Raw genomic sequence first — 20,947 nt, 5'->3', positions numbered from 1 at the left:
CAACGGCGAAAGAGCTGAACATTACCAACATAAAATGAAATATAAGCCAGGAGATATCGTTTCGGCTATGGCAATTAGAAGTCATTGGTGACCTTAGGCGGGCAGTTTTGGGGAATATTGGGGTGACAGTCAAACTGCAGTGGGTAAGGAATAAATCAGAATATGGGAAAAAGGCAACAGTGTATACTTTTTTTTTTTTTAAGATTTTATTTATTCGACAGAAAGAGTGAGAGAAGACAATCAGGGGAAGCAGTAGAGGGAGAAGGAGAAGCAGGCTCCCCGTGAGCAGGGAGCCAGACATGGGGCTCGATCCCAGGACCCTGGGATCATGACCTGAGCCAAAGGCAGACACTTAACCATCTGAGCCACCCAGGCACCCCAATAGTGTATACTTTTTAAAGAAACTTGACTATCAGGAGAAGAATGAAAAATAGAGTACAGGCCCATGAGAAGTAAGAGAAGTGTGGTTACTTGGTTTTTAACATGGGGGAGACTGGGCATATGTATGAGATGTGAATAACATGACTCCCACGCGGTACAAGAAATTAAACCTAGAGGAGAGAAGGCAATTAATGGAACCACTAGGCCTTGGGGAAGAGGGAGGGGTCTGTTTTCCTTGAAACAGAAGGGGCAGAGAGGTGGTAGGTCAAGTAAGGAGAGTTGAGTTGGCCACACTTCCATGAGCCCAAATAAAAAGGCACACGTGTTTCCAACAAGACCTTCCTGTCACCAGGCTTGCAGGACCTTCCAGGTGCAGGAACTGGGGAGGTCCTCAGGGGCCCAGGCTGGAACATTCCCGAGAGAGCTCCAGGTGAGCCAGGGGAGAGGAATGGAGGGAGAGCCCAGGCAGGGGACCTGCAGACAGGGAGAGGAGGTAGGAGGGTGACAGCGGGAGGGGGGGAAAGAGGAGAGCCGCGCGGGTGCGGGTGCCAGGGGTCCTCCTGAGAGCCCTCCACAGCATCTTGGGGGTGGGAGGGCATCACATGCGGCGGGGGGGACGGCTGTCCCCCCACCCTGGCCTGGCGCTGGAGTTGTGGCCTCGGAGGCCTGGGAGCAGAAGCCCGGGGGGCCTGGGCATTTTAGTAGTGCGGGCCTGGGTGTCTTTCCTCGGGCATGTGGCCCGTGGGCAGCGGTGGGTGGGTGGTGACACTGCATTGGATTTGGTGGCCTTGAGAGGGAGGCCTGGAGCCGCCACGACCTCCCTTGGGCCAATCCCAGCGGCACATCTGCCTGGTCCCTCTGCCAGTGGCTTACTGATGACCTCGTGTTCTTGCTTTTGCCCTGATTAAACAAAACAAAGCAAAACAAAACAAAACCGTTTAACCTATTGCCTTCATCTGTCGCTTCCCCTCAACTTGGAAAAATGCTTCTTCACCAGGATGCCCCTCGGGTCGCATGGCAGGAGCTCCCTTAACTCACTTCCTCGTCCCAGATCCTCCTCCTCCTCTGCCTCTGAGGCCTCCTACTCAGACGCAGCTGCCCCCAGGGCCTCCCCTGCCTCCTCACACACACCTCCCCCTTCTCTCTGTTCTCCTCGCATTTCCCATAAAGGGGTCACAGGCACCTCTTCCTCCTTCCTCTTACTGCCTCCAAATACTGGAAAGTTCTCAGAGCTAGCTGAATTTCTTTCCTTGTGTCTCCACTACACATTCTTAGGAATTTCATCCAACCACATGGAAGCTCCTGGAATAGGGAAGCTAATGGCTCCTAACAGGAGAATCCCTGCTGATTCTGAGACTCCGGCCCGAATGCGCAGCAGTCCTTGGCCGTCCTTGCTCATGGGTTCGGTTGGGAGGTCCCACAAACCTCAAGGGGAATGTGGCAGCTTCCCCGTTCTGAGCCGGCTTCCTCCTGCAGCTGTCCCCGTGGCCCCTGGCTCAGCCGAAGTGTGCCGCAAACCCAGACAGATCCTTGACTTCTCCTGCTCCCTAAGCCTAAGTGACCCGTCGCGCGGGCCAGCAATTCTCTCTCCTCCTCGTCCGACAAAGACATGTCTGCATCCCAGCGCCTGGTAGTCTGCTGAGGTGGCCTCCCCATGGGCTTCCCAGCGACTCCCACCGGCCCATGGTGGGCCACGTGATTTTTCTAAAACTCCGAAGTACTCATACCCAACATTTGTTTAAAACCACGCATGACTTTCCAAACCAAGTTCAGACTCGTCAACCTGCCACGAGGTAGCCTCCCTTTCTGTCTCTAACCACAGTCTCACAGGAAAGCCTGCAGGCCCACTCACCTAGGCCCCGTGTGGACGTGCCCTTCCTGCAGTTGTCACCGAGCTCATGGCTCTCGGGCCAGCCATGCACTCAGGTATCTCTTCTCCCCTGGCGGCTGGGCTCCAGCTGAGGACCTATAGCACCGAGTTTGCATTTTCATCCCCCAAACCATGTAAGGAAATTTCTACATAAATGCTCTTTGAATAAACTCACTTAGGGCAGCGTGTAGAGAAGTAGGGAGCTCACAGGCCTACAAGGCTCCTGGGGGGCTCCTCCATACTGGAAAGCAGAAGCCTTGCTTTTGAGATTCTGTCACTCTTTCTGCCACACCTGAGGACAGTAATTTAATCGCTCAAGGCCTTATTTGTTCACCTGTAAAAGGACAACTGGTTTGAAGCTAATTCATCGTAATGGCTGGAAATCAGACCTTTCCCCTGTGGCACGTGGCCCTGGCGCCCACACGTGTTGTTCGTGTGGTATTGAAATGAATGCCTTTTTAGATTTTTGCTGGGAGGTGCATGTTGTTTATTTATTTATCTGAGAGAGAGAGAGTGCACGCTGAGAGGGAGGGGCAGAGGGAGAGGGAGGGAGAGAATCCCATAGGGCTTGATCCCAGGACCCTGAGATCCTGACCTGAGCTGAGACCAAGAGGGGCTGCTTAACCAACTTAGCCACCCAGGTGCCCCCAGAGATCCACGTCGTTTAAAGTTCGAACCCTCTCAAAAGCTTTACTGATCAAGGGGACTGAGGCACCAAGAGGTGGAAGAACGAGTCATTCTGCTCCCTCCCTCCTCCCTGCTGACATTGGTGTGAGCTGAGACACGCTCCAGAAGCACACTGCGAGGTGCATGCACGCTTGTGTGTCCTGGCTCTGCAGTGGATAATGATGGGAAATGCCGCTACTGCCCAGCACCTGGATGCTGAAAAGGAATGGAGGCAAGGAAATGAGATGGAAGAAGAGAAAAAACAGGAGAAGCCATAAGTAGGCCATAACAAGGCAGTCAAAGTAGTTAAAATCTAAGATTGAGGGGCGCCTGGGTGGCTCAGTTCTTAAACGTCCGTCTTCGGCCCAGGTCATGATCCCAGGGTCCTGGGATCCAGCCCTGCATCAGGCTCCCTGCTCAGCGGGAAGCCTGCTTCTCCCTCTACCGCTCCCCCTACTTGTGTTCCCTCTCTCGCCACATCTCTTTCTGTCAAATAAATAAATAAAATCTTAAAAAAAAAAAATCTAAGATTGAGATTGATGGGATATTCAAGTTCATTCTTTGACCTGCTCAGACAGAACGATTAAACACACCCACACAGACGCACACTCACCAGCCTAGGTTTATGCCTGCTTCATCTAGAGGGCAAAACTCTCAAGGTCAAGTAGGGTCAAACTCAAATTTTATTTGTGTCTCTGTGGTCTCTACCTAGTTCTCTCCTTCTCTGGGTCTCTTTAGTGGGTGGACCCAAGTGCTTCGGAGTTTGAGTAGCTCTTTCTGGCCAGACATTGTCCAAAACGTGTAAGGTGAGGTTGTGTGGGCTGGAAGCGGCCCGGAGGAGGCTGGACCCTGCTCTGCCGGGGGCTTGCCCATGGCCAACACACCAGCCTTCCAGAAACTGCAGACTTCGAGGACAAGCTGTGTAGCTGAAGGCTCCCGAGAGCCATTGTGATTTGAAGACAGTTGAGGAACTTTAACATTTAACATGACCCATTATGTGTAGGGTTTGCAAACTATACCACTATTGTACTTTCTTGTTGATGTTTTTGCACATTGTTTGAGACTTAAAATAAATTGTACTGGTTGGGGCTGATCTATATTTAGAGTGGCCTTCACACTTTTTTTTTTTAATGTGAGACACTCCCTCTTAAACAACTATTTTTGGAGGAAGCGTCACATAAAACACCTAACCGTGGAGACACTCGTATTGAAACGGTGATCCCCAACTCCTTAGTCTCACCACCCAGCTCCACTCTCCTCTGGTTGTGCCCCTAAGAGACTCACAAGACTTTTCCAAGACTTAATGGAGCACGTTTTCAAAACTGCAGAGTGAGGCACTTTGCAACCCCCTAGGAAATAGGAAGGCAAAAGATCAGATGATGACCCATCTGCCTGTGAAAATGCGTCTGTAACACTATGGTGGTTCCTCAAAAAATTAAACATAGAGGTACCGTGTGGTCCAGCAATTTCATTTCTAGATATTTACCCAAAAGAAATAAAAGCAGGGACTCAGATATTTGTACACCCATGTTCACAGCAGCACTATTCATAATAGCCAAAGGAAGAAGGAACCTGGGTGTTCATAGATGGATGAATAGATGCACAAAATGTGGTGTCTGCACACAATGGGATAACAGCCTGAAAAAGGAAGGAGCTTCTGACACAGGCCAAAATATGGATGAACCTTGAGGACATTATGCTCAGTGAAATAAGCCAGTTACAAAAGGACAAATGTATGATTCTGCTTTTCTGAGATACCTAGAATAGTCCAATTCAGAGACGGAAAGTAGAAGGGGGGCTGCCAGGGGCTGGGGCGATGGGAAAGGAATGGGGGGGTTAGTGTTTAATGGGTATAGAGTTTTAGTTTTGCAAAATGAAAAGAGCTCCGTGGACGGACGGTGGAGATGGTAATGCAACAGGGCGGGTGTCACAGGGCCTCAAACTGCACACTTAACTGTGGTAAAGATGGTAAGCTTCGTTATGTGTATTTTACCACAATTGAAGAAAAAATTTAAAACCTCATATCTATGGACAATGATCCTTATCTCTGGGTGGAGTTTCCAGTAACTTTGTTTTGCTTATTTTCCATTTTCCCAAACTGGAAACCATATTTCTTATGTGGTTTTAAAATTTTTGAGCTAAAAATATACATACCATGTAAAAAGAAGATAAAATAAGAAAAAAAAAAAACCAGATTGCATGGCTATGGGATTATGGTTGATTTGTCGCTTTGTTTCCCAAAATGTTTTCAATTATAACAGCAAAGCAGGTGAGGGAAACAGGTGCATTGATGAACTTCAATATTGTATTGAGTAGTAGCCCAGCCAGAAAACAGCCCCTCTTGTTAAATAAGGTTTATTGAAACCTTATAATAATTTGTTAAACTTATAATAACGAATAGTGATCTGTACTAACTTTCAGTTTGGTAATAAAGCTTCCCTTGGAGGGCCTCTCTTTTCCTTCTTTCTATGTACATGTGGATGAGTCCTGCGCTCCTTTCCTGGAAGCATGGGTCATCCAGCTACGACTGGGCCCAGAAGAATGTCTCTAGTGCAAAATGCCCACCCAGTGGCGCTAGATTCGTATTTGCTGTCCGTGCCATAGGCCCTCTGGTTCCCTCCTTGGCCCCGTGTCAGCCACCGTAGTGGAAAATGGTGTATCTCTTTGGAGTCCCCCTGTTTCAAAGCAAAATGTGTCTTTTCTACATTGCTCACGTTTTAGATCAGACTGTCTCAAGCCAACCCTCCAGGTCTGGTGAATTCTGCCCAGCTGTTTCCACATGGCACGGTGACCAAAATTTTGTTTTTATTTACAGTGAATTACATTATTTACCTTATTTATTCATAGACCATCGTTTACAAATTAGATTAGAGACACGCCAGACAGAGAGAATGAGCAACAACGGCGGGAGGCGGGCGGGGGGGCGGTCCTGAGATGATTCAGTCTCTGGCCTCAAACTGCCCTCATCTGTCCTGGCCGCCTGCTGCCTCTGGCAGGAGCGCAAACGGCACTGACCTCAGCAGAACGAGACGATGCATGTCAAGGGCTCCAGCAGGGCCCGGCACGCAGAAGTTGGCCATTGTCGGCAAGGGCACAGGAAGCAGGTCCTGGAGGGTGTCTGCGACCCTGGGGCAATCTTGTTGCTCATGGTCGTGCCCAGGCGGCCAGGATCAGCTGCGTTGTGAACAAACCAGTGTCTTTTTTTCCTATTGCTGTTCTACCAAATGACCACAAACTTAGTGGCTGCCGACAACCGAAGTTTATTATTGTACAGTTCTGCAGATCAGAAGTCCAAAACGGGTCGGCAGGGCTGCTTCCTTCTGGATGATCTAGGGGAGAATTTTTTTGCCTTTTCCAGCTCCTAGAAGCTGCCTCCATTCTTTGGCTGATGGCCCCGCATAGTCTGGGCTTTACATCTGTCCTCATTTCTCTGATTCTGACCTGCCCGCTTCTCTCTTGTGATTTCATTGAGCCCACCCAGGTAATTCAGGATAATCTCCCCATCTCAAGGTCCTTAACTTGATCATATCTTCTAAGTCCCTTTTACCATGTAAGGTGACACAGTCACAGGGTTTGGGGATTAGGATGTGGACATCTTTGAGGGGCCATTATTCTGCTGACCACACCCAGTGTCCACTGACAGAGGTACTAATGACAAGGTGACTAAAAAAGGACTTGATGTGCTTCTGGGTTATGCTTTAGATCTCAACTTTCCCTGATGATCCTTTAGGTCACAGATTTGCTTATGTTGCAAATGGTACTTTTGCCGTTAGCTCATTAAAAACATGAGGGAACTCCAGAATTGTGATGTCACCAGCTTTGGTTTTCTTTGTCAATGTTCCTTTGGCTATTTGGGGGCTTTTCTGACAAAACCAAAAGAACCTACAGAATGGGAGAAGATATTTGCAAATGTCTTATCAGATAAAGGGCTAGTATCCAAAATCTATAAAGAACTTCTCAAACTCAACACCCAAAGAACAAACGATCCAGTCAAGAAATGGGCAGAAGACATCAACATACATTTCTCCAAAGAAGACATACAAATGGCCAACAGACACATGAAAAAATGCTCAACATCACTTGGCATCAGGGAAATACAAATCAAAACCACAATGAGATACCACTTCACACCAGACAGAATGGCTAAAATTAACAAGTCAGCAAAAAAGAGATGCTGGTGAGGATGCAGAGAAGGGGGAACCCTTTTATACTGCTGGTGGGATGCAAGCTGGTATAGTCACTCTGGGAAACAGTACGGAGGTTCCTCAAAAAGTTGAAAATAGAGCTACCTTATGACCCAGCAGTTGCCCTACTAGGTGTTTATCCAGAGGATACAAAAGTGCTGATTCGAAGGGGCACCTGCACCCCAATGTTAATAGCAGCAATGTCCACAATAACCAAAATATGGAAAGAGCCCAGATGTCCATCAACAGATGAATGGATAAAGAAGATGTGGTATATATATATATATATATATATATATATATATATATATATATATATTTATACACACACACACACACACACACACACACACACACACACTGGAATATTATTCAGCCATCAAAAATGAAATCTTGCCATTTTCAATGATGTGGATGGAATTAGAGAGTATTATGCTAAGCAAAGTAAGTCAGTCAGAGAAAGACAATTATTATATGATCTCACTCAGATGTGGAATTTAAGAAACAAAACAGGATCATAGGGGAAGGAAGGGAAAAAAAAAGTAAGATGAAATCAGAGAGGGAGACAAACCATAAGAGACCCTTAACTTTAGGAAACAAACTGAGGATCACTGGAGGGGTGGTGGGTGGGGGGATGGGGTAACTGGGTGATGGGCATTAAGGAGGGCACTTGATGGAATGAGCACTGGGTGTTATATGCAACTGGTGAATCACTGAACTCTACCTCTGAAACTAATAATACACTATATGTTAATAAATTGAATTTAAATGAAATGAAATGAAATTTACAAAAAAGAATGTGGGGGGAAAAAGTAGAAGTCAGGACATGTGTTTTTCTTGGCCCTGAGCATCTCCTTTGCTCTGGCCACGGTCTTCATAGCAACAAAAGGAAACCCTGCTGCCCAGATGTCCCAGGTGTGCATGCTTGTCACACAGGAAGAACAAGGCCATGCTTTTTTGCTGTGATTCCAAAGAGCTGATCTTTTCACACCTTCGCACCAGCTGATGAAAACCAGTGTGGCCCATTGGTAGCAGGAGGGGCACCATGGTGATGGAGAAAGAGCAGAAATGGGTAGAAAGGTAAATTGTGTAGGACAGAGAATCTCTGATAGTGTTCATGGGGGGGGGGCGGAATCAAGCGATTAAGTTATTTTATCCAGACAAAAGCATCAGTATATTATAGCAAAATTGCATCTTTGATGAGTAAGATAAAATTACAACTCTATTTCACAAAAAGACAAAGGCTTTCAATGTTGTTTTATTTTGAACTTTCTTAAAAACCTATCTAAAATTGAAATGCAGTTATCTAAATGAACTTTTGTAAATGGGTCATTTTTAGTGTGTGATTATGTGTAGTGAAAGAATACAACACAAATGAGAGAACTTACATCTTCTGGAGTCGTTTAGAGGGAACACATAATCATCTCCAAAGTGGGTTATGTGTGACCTTCTGTACAAATGAAGTAGTGGGTAATGTTTTCGGGAAGTAGTTCTTCGCCTCTTTGTGTTTTGGGTTTCTATCATGATCTGGTGAAAGTGTCCCAGAGCATTGCGCTTTATGGACCATTTTGACGTAGTATCAGGGGGTTATATGAACATTCCCCCACAGTGCAGCAATGAACCTCAGTGGGGTTACCCTGAGGTTCCTTCTTCCTGTTCACTGGAGGAGGGAGACTTTGGGTTGGGGTGGGAGATACGGGAACAACCTTAGTTTCTATTCTGACTTGACGTTTAATCATAATCTGGTCTGGAGAACTTCTGTAAAATTGCTAGTGAGACATTTTCATTTTTATGTCTGCTCTTTCTCATTTCCCTGAGGCCATGTTAGATTCAATCCCAAAGACCTATTTTTTTTCTTTTCTTTCTGCCTCCTGTTATCATACTTTTCTGATAGGAATACATTTGCTACATTGGTTTTCAGCTAGGGGCAATGGTGTCCCCTTGGAAGACCCGTGGCAATATCTGGAGTCACTTGAGTTGTCATAATGGAGGAAGTGCTATGGGTACCTAGTAGGTAGAAGCCATGAATGCTGCTAGACATCCTGAAATGCACAGAGAGCCCCCACAGCCAAGAATCATCTGGCCCCATGTCAGTAATGATGTGGTTGATAAAGCCCGTGCTAGGCAATTAAATCAAACTCCTTTTCCTATAGGAACCCACATGATCTTCAGTACAGAGATTTGTTTGGAGGTCACTAGAAGGCAATTAGAAGGAAATGTTTGAAGTGGTTGGTGGTGTTCTCTGTTAACAGACACTTGGCAACAAAGATGGTGATGTTCACCAAGGGTTCCACTCACTTCTCAATGACATTAACCGATGTTGCAAGCAGTGCTTTCTCAAAACTGCTGACACCTTTGGAGAAAAAAATGTGTAATTTCCTTTCAGTAAGTGGGATTCACACATTGGATGAAAAGGAAAATAGAAGAGGAACTACAGAAGGGCAGAGGATAAAGTACAGATCTTCCTTGACTTACAGTGGGGTTATGCCCCAATAAACCCATCATCAAGTGAAAATATCCAGAGTTAAAAGTGCATTTCATATACCTGACCTATCAAGCATTGTAGCTTAGCCCAGCCTTCCTTAAAAGTGCTAAATATACCCTGTGCTTAGCCCACAATTGCACAAAATCATCTAACACAAAGCCTATTTTAGTGTTGACGATTTCATGTAATTTATCAAATACTACTAAAAGTGAAAAACAGAATGGTCGTATGGGTACAGAGTGGTTGTAAGCATATCGGTTGTTGACCCTGGTGATTGCATGGCCACCTGGGAGCTGCGGCTGCCAGCCAGCATCGTGGGAGAGGATCATCCCATGTATGGCTAACCTTGAAAAGTTCAAAATTCAAAGAACAGTTTCTACTGAATGCATGTCACCTTCACACCAATGTAAAGTAAAAGAAATCATAAGCTGAAGCATAGTACTTTGGAGACTATAACTCTACTGCTTTAAAAACGTGCTTAGAAATACACTTCTGTAATTATAATTTTGAATTTTAATATTACTTCTGAATTATGTCGTTCTTTTTTTATTGTTTCTCTCTCTCTCAGTATGTCTATCCTCCTGCACCCAAACCTGCTCCTCCCCCTTGACTCCCTATTCCCCATTGTGCTATAGAAGGCAGAAGCTCAGCCATCCTAAGTCCTCCCCAGTCTTACTGCTGGTGGTTGGGCTGATTCCCCTTCAAGATCTCTTAAATTTGCCCCCTTTTCTGAGCCACACTGCTATTGCCTGCGTTCAGAGTCTCACTGTATCTTCTACACTATTTTTTTAATTGCTACATGACTGGTCCTCCAAGTCCAGCCTGGTCTTTTCCTCTGTCTCATAAATCCACACTACTGACAAAAGAGTCTTTCTAAATAAAAATCTTATTGTTAAACTGAGACTTTAAATCTGGGTAGCTTCTACAAAATTCTCTAGTCCAGAAAAACCCTTCCTTAATGCAATAAGTGAAGCAAAACAAACAAACAAAAACTACCAAGTAATATACAGGGTGATGTTATTGTGAGATTCATGAACTGATGGAGTGATTCTGACCATCTCACTGGTTGGCTGTGTCAGGCATTCTTCTGTAAGTCACAAATACGTGGTGCCACCCCATGGAGGTTGCCTGCTCTGGGCTTCAATCTCCTTGGGGATGATCCTGGGTCCTTTGGTGGGCTGGGTCTTCCTGGATAAGCACTGGTCATTCTAAGAAACATCTGGTTAATTGATGTTCATTTTTGAACATCAGCCTGATCTTTCATTATTGGAGAATATTGGAGACACAGGGAGTCACCCACCACTCTCCTTGCTTGCTTGGCTTCTCTTCCACTCTACTTCCTCTTCTATAAAAGCTGAAATATTTGAAAACACGTGATGAGCAGAGGATGAGAGCCAACTGCCAAGCTCTTTATATCTGAAACCAAATAATCATGGGAGAGTTGTCTCTAGGTTTTAGTGTATTGGGTACAGATCCTTCTCTGTTTGGTCTCAAATTTACTTTTCAATGATCATTCCCCGCCAGTACATTCTCCCTAACAGCCACCCTGACACACACACACACACACACACACACACACACACACACACACACACACCCCTCCAGACCTATCCCAATCCATTCCCAGAAGACCTTCCTTGCTCTCTGTTCTCTTGTTACTATGACGATCCAGATGTAAAATGCTGGTTCCCTCTTTGTCCCACTGGAGAGCTATAATATTTTTAAATGATCACACCCCACTATGAAGCGTCTCAGTCATTCAACAAATATGTTTCAGACACTGTGATTGATACTATTGACACAAAAACGAGTATAGGAGAGTGAGGCTATCCTAAGGCTTACAGGCTAATGAGAGAGACAGAAAAGTCAATGGAGTCCATATGGAGTGTAGGTGTGGGACAGGGATGTCCTTGAGGTTTGGGGAGCATGGCTGCCACCATCCGTTTCCCCATAACACCATGAAAGTACATCTCTGTATTTTCGGCCTCTCTCATCAGACTGTAAGTCACCTCAGGTCAGATATTACGTCTTCAACTTGGTGCCAAGACCTAGCACAGTGACAGGCAGATAGATAGTAGATGGTTTTCCTCTTTTTGTTAATTGAGTTAATGAATCTTGAAATGCAACATAACATGTGCAAGTATTTATGGTAGAAACATGTTAAAAGGGGAAAAAATTTTTTTTAAGTTGTGGAAACCCATGCAGATTAGAACCCAACTCAGTGTTTGTTCTCTGTAAGGAATTCTGTCAGAGTTCCCTCAGGCAGAGCTAGGGGCACTGTCCTTGGCTAATGACACAGAAGAGTCACAGAAGAGACAGGGAACTGCATCACACAGTGGTGGTATGAGGTGCTAGCTTAGGGAGTCTTCAAGTCAGGAAGGAAAGGGGGACTGAGCCTAGCTGGGGCGTGGTCTCCTTGAGATTAGCATCCTGACCTAGTTATCAGATGCCTATCTGTGTGTGCTTGACAGGATTTTGGTGTCTGCCTTTGGCTCGGGTCATGATCTCAGGGTCCTGGAATGAGTCCCCCTGAGTCGGGCTCCGTGCTCAGTTGGGAGTCTGCTTGAGGATTCTCTCTTGCCCTCTGCCCCTCCCCCTGCTCACTCTGTCTCTAAAATAAATTAATTAATTAATTTAAAAAAAGCAACTTTCAATTCTTAATCTATTGCTGAATGGATTTCATGTCCCCTGTGTATCTTTTACTGGGAGGAAGGGAGAAAAAGCCTAGAACCATTTTCGTAGTGAGAGTTCTGTTTTTTCATCCTTGGTCAAATCCAGCTTCTGTCCTTGGTGATATGATATGGATTGGAGGTAAGTTTCCTCTAAGTCCTGGGGCCCAGAGGCAGCCAGCACGTGTGTATCGTGCCATCATGCTCTACATTTATTCAGACACCTTCTTGCAATGTGAGGGACAAGGATGCCTATCTGTTGTCTTAAGATTCATGGCTCTACAATTCCGAGCTCAAAAAACAGTGTTACTGGATGTTAAGGCTAACTTTAAACACTTTCTTACACTGCCTTTTGAATGGGATGATGGGTGGGAGCTATAGCTTGGATCTGGCCTCCATCAACCGAATATGCATATTGCTCAAAGATACAAAAGTATACAATGTATTTGAATTTATTTTTAAGCTTTATAGTTACATTTATATGACATAACTGGGCAACTCTTCAGGATGAAAGGATCATTCCCTTTGGCCAGCAATATCTTTTCTAACCAGAACCTTCTTCCCAAAGGTCTGGATATTAGTTGATGATCGTCTTAACTTGGAGAAATATTTTTTAATTAGAAAATCCATGGGGGTGTTTTTTATGCAGCTTCTCAAAAGAGGAACAAAAACACAACTCCTTCCAAAACTAATATAGAAAGTTTAGGTCTCTCTATATTTGCTGATCTATTCTCTCTCACCTGGTAATATTTGGTCTGAGGGGACAAAAGCACTCTGTACTCAACACTAAGAGGTACTGATGAAGATTTTATAGGTATCAGCATAAAGATCATACAGAAGTAAAAACTCTCTTGTCTGTCCCCAAGGGGTTCTTCCAGTTAGATGTATTATTTGGGGGGTAAGCTGTGTTCATGTTTCAGTAATCTAATTTTGACTTCCTGTTTTTATGAGGAGACAGAGATAGTACATATGATATTTAAGCAAGCTAAATTTAAAACAGGGTATAGAGATAGGTGCAAACCCCAGACCTGGGGCTGCCCTGTGCATAGGCGGACCTGATGTCATTCTGCTTCCTGATGACAATACTCATCTGGCCATGGTAAGCCCACAGCAGTAAGTCTGAGTGTCGGTGGATTCCAGCCTGAGCTCATTTTTTTAACTCCACCCACTAGATAGCATTCTAGGAGTTCCCAACTTTGGGTTATCACAAGTAGTGCTGGATGAATACCACTGCATGTCTTTTGGTGAACATGTGTATGCATTTCTTTCTTTCTTTTTTAAAGTAATCTCTACACCCAACTTGGGTCTCAAACTCAGGACCCCAAGATCAAGAATTGGATGTTCTACTGAGCCAGCCAGGCACCCCCTCATGTATGCATTTCTATTGGGTATTCCAAAGTGGAATTGCTAGTAAGGGCAAGGTTTGATGAAGCAAAGAAGAGAGTATGCCAAAAATATAAGGACATTATTCTTTATTTTGAAGGGGGGGTGCTTGTTGAAGACCTAATAATTATTGAACAAGAGTCTTGAAAGAGAGGGTAGGGATTGATCCAGACAGTGTTTCTCAAACATTAATATGTATACAAATTGTTATGGGCTGAGTTGTGTTCCCTAAAATTCATATGTCGAAGTCCTTACCGCCTTGTACTCAGAATGTGATTGTATTTGGAGACGGGGTCTTTAAAGTAGTGGTAAAAGTAAAAAGGAGGTCATTAGGGTGGGCCTTAACCCAATATGACTGATGTCCTCATAAGAGGAGGAAATTTGGACACAGATAGATACAGAGGAAGAGCTATGTGAAGACCCAGAAAGAAGATCGCAATCTATAAGCCAAGGAGAGAGGCCTCAGAAGAAACCAAATCTGTTGACACCTTGATCTTGGATTTCAAGCTTCCAGAATTGTGAGTAAATAAATTTCTGTTGTTTAAGCCACTCAATCTGTGCTACTTTGTTATGGCTGCCTTAGCAATCTTGTTTAGAGCAGTCTCTGTTCAGTAGGTCTGGGTGTGGACTTCAAGTTTTTATTTCTAATAAGCTTGTTTATAATACAGATGCCGTTGGTCCATGGACCACACTTTGAGTAACAAGGATCTAAAGTACAAGTGAGGAACTTACCTTAGACAGGAGGAGAGACCTTTTTCTCTGACAGGAAGGAAGAGAGTCCAGGAGGGCAAAGTAAACTTGTAGGTAGAAGGTATAGGATCAATGTTGCTGGCAAACTGGCTCATCACCCAGAGGTGATGTGTATGTGTTGGGGTGGGGGTAGGTGGAAACCCTGAATAATAATGTTTGCTGGTTAATGTCCACAATAGCCAAACTATGGAAAGAGCCTAGATGTCCATCAATAGATGAATGGATAAAGAAGATGTGGTATATATGTGTGGGTGTGTATACACACACACACACACACACACACACACACACACACAGGAATATTATGCAGCCATCAAAAAAATGAAATCTTGCCATTTGCAACAACATGGATGGAACTAGAGAGTATTATGCTAAGTGAAATAAGTCAATCAGGGAAAGACAATTATCATATGATCTCACTGATATGAGAAATTTGAGAAACAAAACAGAGGATCATAGGGGAAGGGAGGTAAAAATGAAACAAGACAAAACCGGAAGGGGAGACAAACCATAAGAGACTCTTAATCTCGGGAAACAAACTGAGGGTTGCAGAAGTGGAGGGGGATGCGTGATGGACATTGGGGAGGGTATGTGCTATGGTGAGTGCTGTGAATTGTGTAAGACTGCTGAATCACAGACCTGTACCCCTGAAACAAATAATACACTACGTTAATAAAAAAAAGTAATGTTTGCTGGTTCCTGTGGGGTAAGCGCTCTCACCATGGCTAACTTCTGTTACCAAGAGTTTGACAACAAGTTTCTGGAAGTTTAAGAATGGCCCCTTGCTGCAGGTAGGAGCCAGCTCCAGCCCACCACTGCCCAGGATGCTGAGGGGGCCTGCCTGATTTCCCCGCCTTCTCTCATGGGACCAGAATGCGCTTCCCTTGTGGGGCCGTGGATGAGATCTGTCATGGCTACTTGAAGAAAATTAGGAGAGACTGGGACTAGAGCTGGTATCCCATGAGCTGTCACTGAAGAGGGGCACTTATTGGGGCTCTAGGTAAGGGGAGGAGCAGATACAAATGGAGGCCCCCTCTCTGTCCTTCCTTCCTTCTTTGTGGATGCACAGAATGAGTGACAGCTCCTGGGGGACCAGAAGCTAACTCCAGGGCAGGCAGGAAGTGTGAGGGCAAACAGGGATGCCTGACGCTACACTCCTCTAATTCCCATTTCTGCTCTCGGCTCACAGGAAGCACACCACCCTTCCCTGATTTCCTTCTCTTCCACAGTCAGAGGTCCAAGCCCTGATCTTGGCCTCTCCTTTGTCAGACTGTCCTTTGACTCACAGTAATGTGTATATAGCATGAATATAAGTGTAACAATTGGTTATGAGAATTTTGAAATTAAATATTTTAAATGAGTTTAGGGAAAATAGTTCTTTTTGAAAACCTCTGCTGGGGGCACCTGGGTGGCTCAGTTGGTGAAGCGTCCGACTCTTGATTTTGGCACAGGTCATGATTTCAAGGTCGAGGGATCAAGCTCCACATCCAGCAGGGAGTCTCCCTCTGCCCCCCCCCACCCCCCGCTCATGCTCTTTCTCTCTCTCTCTCTCTCTAAAATAAATAAATAAATCTTTAAGAAAAAATGAAAAAGAAAAAAAACCTTTGCTGGTCTGTTGTTTTCCAGTTGTTTTACTCTAGTGTCCTAGGGAGGACAGGGAAAACTCGAGAACTTGGGAAGAGTCTTGATGTGTTTATAAGAAGAAAACTATCTGTGCATTGTCTCGGACCAGAACTTACCACCTAGTTGCACAGGGGGTGTGGGGCTGGGAGACAGGTGGGGGATAATAAGTGTGTGCATGGGCACATGTTGTTGTCGTCTGGATTTTACCATTTAACTCTGTTTTTCCACGTGGAAAAAGCACTGACATCTGAGTTCAGAGCCTGGACAAATCCAGAAAAGCTCACTAAAGAAAGTTCGAGTTTTGGAGAGTTATGGCTTGCAGTCTTTTCTCCAAAGTTTCGCAATGACTGGTGTGTTTGAGGAAGCCAAGGCCAACTTCCCTGGAATGTGAAGTGTGCATCCAAGGTCGTGCAGAGACACCTTGCAGAGGCGACCAGTGATGAAAGCACATAAAAGGTAGAGTAGCTGTCCATGCGCTCCCTTCCCCTTCTGCCTACCGTGACTTAATTTAAATCTTGTGTGACCAAATCAGTGCAGTGGTTTGAACAGCAAAATAAAATGTGTGCACTTGGGCGGATTTGTGAATGCTTGTTCTGAGCATTCGGGGGCTGCTCGAATAACTGAGGCTTCAGATGTGTGAAGTTTGGGGCTGAGAACGCTATGCTTCTTTTGCAGTATTTAGGGTGTCCCTGAGCGTTTCTGCCCTCCCTATATAACCTGAGATGGCTCCCTTCCCAGGCTGTGCTCATTATCTGTGGGTGTCCTTGGAGCATCTCAGGGACCCTTGGGCCAGTCCTCTGCTCTTCTGTCCTAGGATCACCTCGAGCTCTGCCGCCCACCCCTGCCAACCTCATCAGGAGATGCCGGTGCCCAGGCCCCATGGCTCGCAATTCCAGAGATCTTGACATGTTAGCCCTGCAGCCACCCAGGGTCTGTCTCCCCAACAATTGAGACCGTGTCTCTCAGTGTCTTCTTCAGTGTCGCACAGAGAGCTCTGCATGCTCCACATCTCCGAGAGTCCCTTGTGAGAACAAGCCAGATACAGGCCCAGGGGCTCCAGCAATGAGCTTCAGGCTAGAGGTGGACCTCCGAAGCGGACGCCCGCAGTCCTCTCCATCCCTGTCCCCTGGAGGCGCACACAAAACTCTGCCTGTTTCTCCTAAAGCCCGCAAAGAAACCCTCACAAACTCACCAACGCCTGGGAGCCATGGCCTGTGTAATCCCACATGTAGCTCAAGCATCTCCCTTGCTTAAGAAAGGACCTCCCTACATTAATACCTTTTTTGATTACAAATGAGTATGTGTTGTGGCAGAAATTTAGAAACTATAGAAAATACAAAGAAAATTTAAGTTGTCCGCAAATCCACACCTAGCGATCACTGCTGTTGATGGGGAGATATACGTATATGTATCTCCTTCCCTAGTCTATGCTGTTGGGGAAGATCACAAGCTGGACACTGGCACTTGGAGGCTCGACAGCCTCCCCCCGTCCTTGGAATGTGGGCTTTGCTTGCCTTTGCCACTCCCAGAGGCCACTCCAAGGACATAGTCTTGAGATACTGACGTGGTGTGGAAAACACCTGCGTGGTATATGTGACTGAGCCCAGTTAAGGCCTCTTTCTAAACTTTTGAAGATCTGGTGGGTGGCTGTGGGGATCCATTCACCTTGCTGCCGCCCAAGACAAGCCTTGTATGTAAGTTCCCTTTGCTTAATAAAACTGCCACCTACCAAGCTAGGGTGGCCTGCCTCTTTCTTCAGTCTCTCCCCAATCTCTGAGCATGAGGCTGGTTTCAGATTATACCAGGGAAGCTCCCAGGGGGGTTTCGAACCAACATCTATATGCAAATATAAACCTACAATCATCTGTTCACACAAGTTAGTCATAGACTTTCGTAGCCCCTCCTTACTATAAACCCTCTTCTAGGTGACTACTTTTCCACATAGTCAGTGTTGATATGCATACAATTGCATTGTGGGATTGTCCATATTTCTTGTGATCTGTTTACTCAGACAATTTGGGTAATTAAAATTATTTATATTATATACTGCATTGTTATGAATATCCTAATTATTTGCTCACATCCTTAATATTCTAAAGGAAATCTTCCTAAACATAGTACTGTTGAGACAAAAGTTGGGCACTTTTTGAGGCTTCTTCCAAACTGGTCTCCAAAAAGTACTGATTTACACTTCTGCTCATGGTACCACTGACTTATTCTTTGACTTGGACTGAAGCATGGTTGCTCCTGGTTCAAATTTGGATTCAGTTCATCAGCCTCTTACCTGAACCACTTATCATTTATATTGCAGCTCTTATTAAAATATACCAAGATAGACTATGTTCCCTGTTAGACCACATCCATTTCAGGGGCTGTGCTTTCTAAAATGGATTTGGAAAAAAAATTTAACCCACAGGACTGGAAAGGCATTTGTTTATTGCATTTTGAGAGTTCTTATAGATACCAAGTCCTTAACCAGATACATGATTTGCAAATATTTTCATCCAGCTTGTGGCTTGAGTTTTCATTTTGATAACAGTGCCTTTCAAAGAGGAGTTCTTAAGTTTAATGAAGTCCAGTTTATTCAACTTTTTTTTTTGTTTATGTATTGTGCTTTTTATCTAATAACTCTTTGTTGAAGCTAAGGTCACAGGGATTATCTCTTAAGTTTCTTCAAGAAATATTATACCCTAATATTTTACATTTTGGCCTATGATCCATTTTGAGCTCATTTTGCATCTGTTGCAAAACCATCCTTTCTCCACTGATCTGTATTTGCACCTCTTTCAAAAATCAATTGATCATATACATATGGCTCTATTTTTGGACTATATTTGATTCCACTGATCTAATGTCTTTCTTGATGTCAATACTACAACATCTTCATTATTGTAGCTTAATAATAAGTTTTGAGGTAATGTTAGTCCTCCAGTTTTATTCTTACTTTTCAGAATTGTTTTGGCTATTTGGGGTACTTTGCATTTCCCCATAACTTTTAGAATTGGACTCTGCTGTCTTTTGTGCTGTTGTTTTCCTATGTGTTATGAACCCCATGGTACATTATTACTATTTTTATTAAAGCAGTTATCCTTTAAAGACATTTAAGAAATAAGAAAAAGAGTCTTATATATATTTACCTGATAGTTCTCATTTCCAGTGCTCTTCTTCCTTTGGGTAGATCCTTATTTCTTTGTCATCTTTAGTCTGCCTACCTGAAGGAATTACAGAGGAAATTGAAACCCACATACAATGATGGTGGTAAAATTGTGTCGCTGCTTTGAAAAATATTTTGACATTTCCTCTGAAAGTTAAATATAGACGACTTATATGATTTAACAATTCCACTCCAGGTATAGACTCAAGAGAAGTGAAAATATGTCTACACAAAATTTTATATGTGAATGTACATAGTAGCATTATTCATAACAGACAAAAGAGGGAAACAGCCAATTGTCTACCAACTGATGAATGAATAATCAAAATGGATATATATGTGTACACACTTTATATTATTATATTATCAGTCATAAGAAATGAAATACAGATAATTGTCACCTTGAACCAGCAAAGATCAACCTTGAGAACACTGTGCTAAGTGAAAGGAGGCAGTCACAAAAGACTATTATATATGATTCTATCTACGGGAAATGCCCACAGTAGGCGAACCTAGGCAATGGCTTCATGGTTGCCTGGGGCCGGAGGAGGAGGGAATAGAAAGCGCTAATGGGCACGGTGTTTCTTTTTGAGGTGATACAATGTTCTGGAGTTAGATCGTGGTGATAGTTGTACAACTTTGTGAACAGACTAAAAATCACTGAATTGTATACTTTTTCTTTTAAAACAAGATTTTTTTTTTTTTTTTTGAGAGGGAGAGCAGACGGAGAGAGAGCATGGGCGGGGGGAGGAGCAGAGGAGGAGGGAGAAGAGCGGAGGCCTCTGGCAGACCGCGGGCGCCGACAGCCCTTTAGGTTGCAGGGTCCCACTCGCGCGGCGGGGCCGGGGGGCCGGGATTTGCAGCTGCAAATCCAAGCACTTCTTACCCATCCTAATTCTTGCAGGCCTTCCACACAAATTCATGGAGTCCTTCCCGTTTCCTGAGCTCTCTTGCAGGCCCACGCCCGGCAGGCGGTGGTGGCGTGAGTACCATTAATCAGTGTAGGGGGCGTTGAGTTGGATACAGTGTTTTCAAAGGCCCAGGGGTGACTTGGAGGGAATGAAAGGCGGTCAGGATGGCCAGAGGCCGAGGCTGGAGGCAGAGGAGGCGGACGGGTGGGGCATAAGCCATTTAAATGAAGTGAGCTTCGGGCTTATCTTAAGGGCCCTGCGAGGTTTAAGAGGAGGGCTGAAAGGGTACTCTTTCCTGTCAGAATGGAGTGTACTGGGGGGGGGGGGTGTGGCTCTGTCCGCGGGGAGAGGGATCAGGTGGTATAGACTAGGGTGCCTCTCGCCGAGCCCCCGCCTCTCGCCGAGCCCCGCCCCCAGGCACCGCCCAGGCACCGCCCCCGCCCTGGCGGGAAGCCTAGGGGTGGTCTCGGGCCCTGGGGGCGGGCGGAGTCCTGCGGGTGCCAATCACCCGAGTGGGGACCCGCGGCGCGGCTGCGGAGCTCGGCCTGGAGTCGTTGGGATCCGGGTCCGGAGGGAGGAGCGGCGCGGTGCCGGAGGGGGCAAGTGGGGGCGTTCCGGGGCAGGGCGGGGACGGCGGACGAGGAGAACCCCCGCGCTCCGGCCTGGAGACAGGACGCGAGGACGCGAGGACGCGAGGACGCGAGGACGCCAGCGAAACCGAGCCGACCTGGCCCTCTCCCTGCTGACAGAAAGAGAGCCCTTCACTTCGCAGCTGCTCGGTGGCGCAGCGGCTCGCTGGGCTCGGTGGCGCAGCTGTTTGGTGGCGCAGTTGCTCGGTGGGCTCGGTGGCACAGTTGCTCGGTGGCGCAGC

General features: G+C 45.5%; 1 protein-coding gene across 3 annotated transcripts in view; it reads left to right on the top strand.

Moving 5' to 3' along the window:
- Positions 1 to 20,511: 20,511 nt before the first annotated feature.
- The window catches only part of SERPINB9 (serpin family B member 9), a 13,293-nt gene continuing 12,857 nt past the window's right edge, over positions 20,512 to 20,947 (top strand). For all 3 annotated transcript variants that reach the window (XM_032424832.1, XM_032424830.1, XM_032424831.1), the window contains exon 1: positions 20,512 to 20,912. The gene's annotated coding sequence lies outside the window, so the exon portion shown is untranslated. The remainder of the gene's footprint in view (positions 20,913 to 20,947) is intronic.

Source organism: Phoca vitulina, unplaced genomic scaffold (assembly GCF_004348235.1).
Source record: "Phoca vitulina isolate PV1807 unplaced genomic scaffold, GSC_HSeal_1.0 scaffold31, whole genome shotgun sequence".
NCBI classification, from domain to species: domain Eukaryota; kingdom Metazoa; phylum Chordata; class Mammalia; order Carnivora; family Phocidae; genus Phoca; species Phoca vitulina.
The sequence above is the reverse complement of the archived record's forward strand: the minus strand, read 5'-3'. Positions and strand labels throughout refer to the sequence as shown.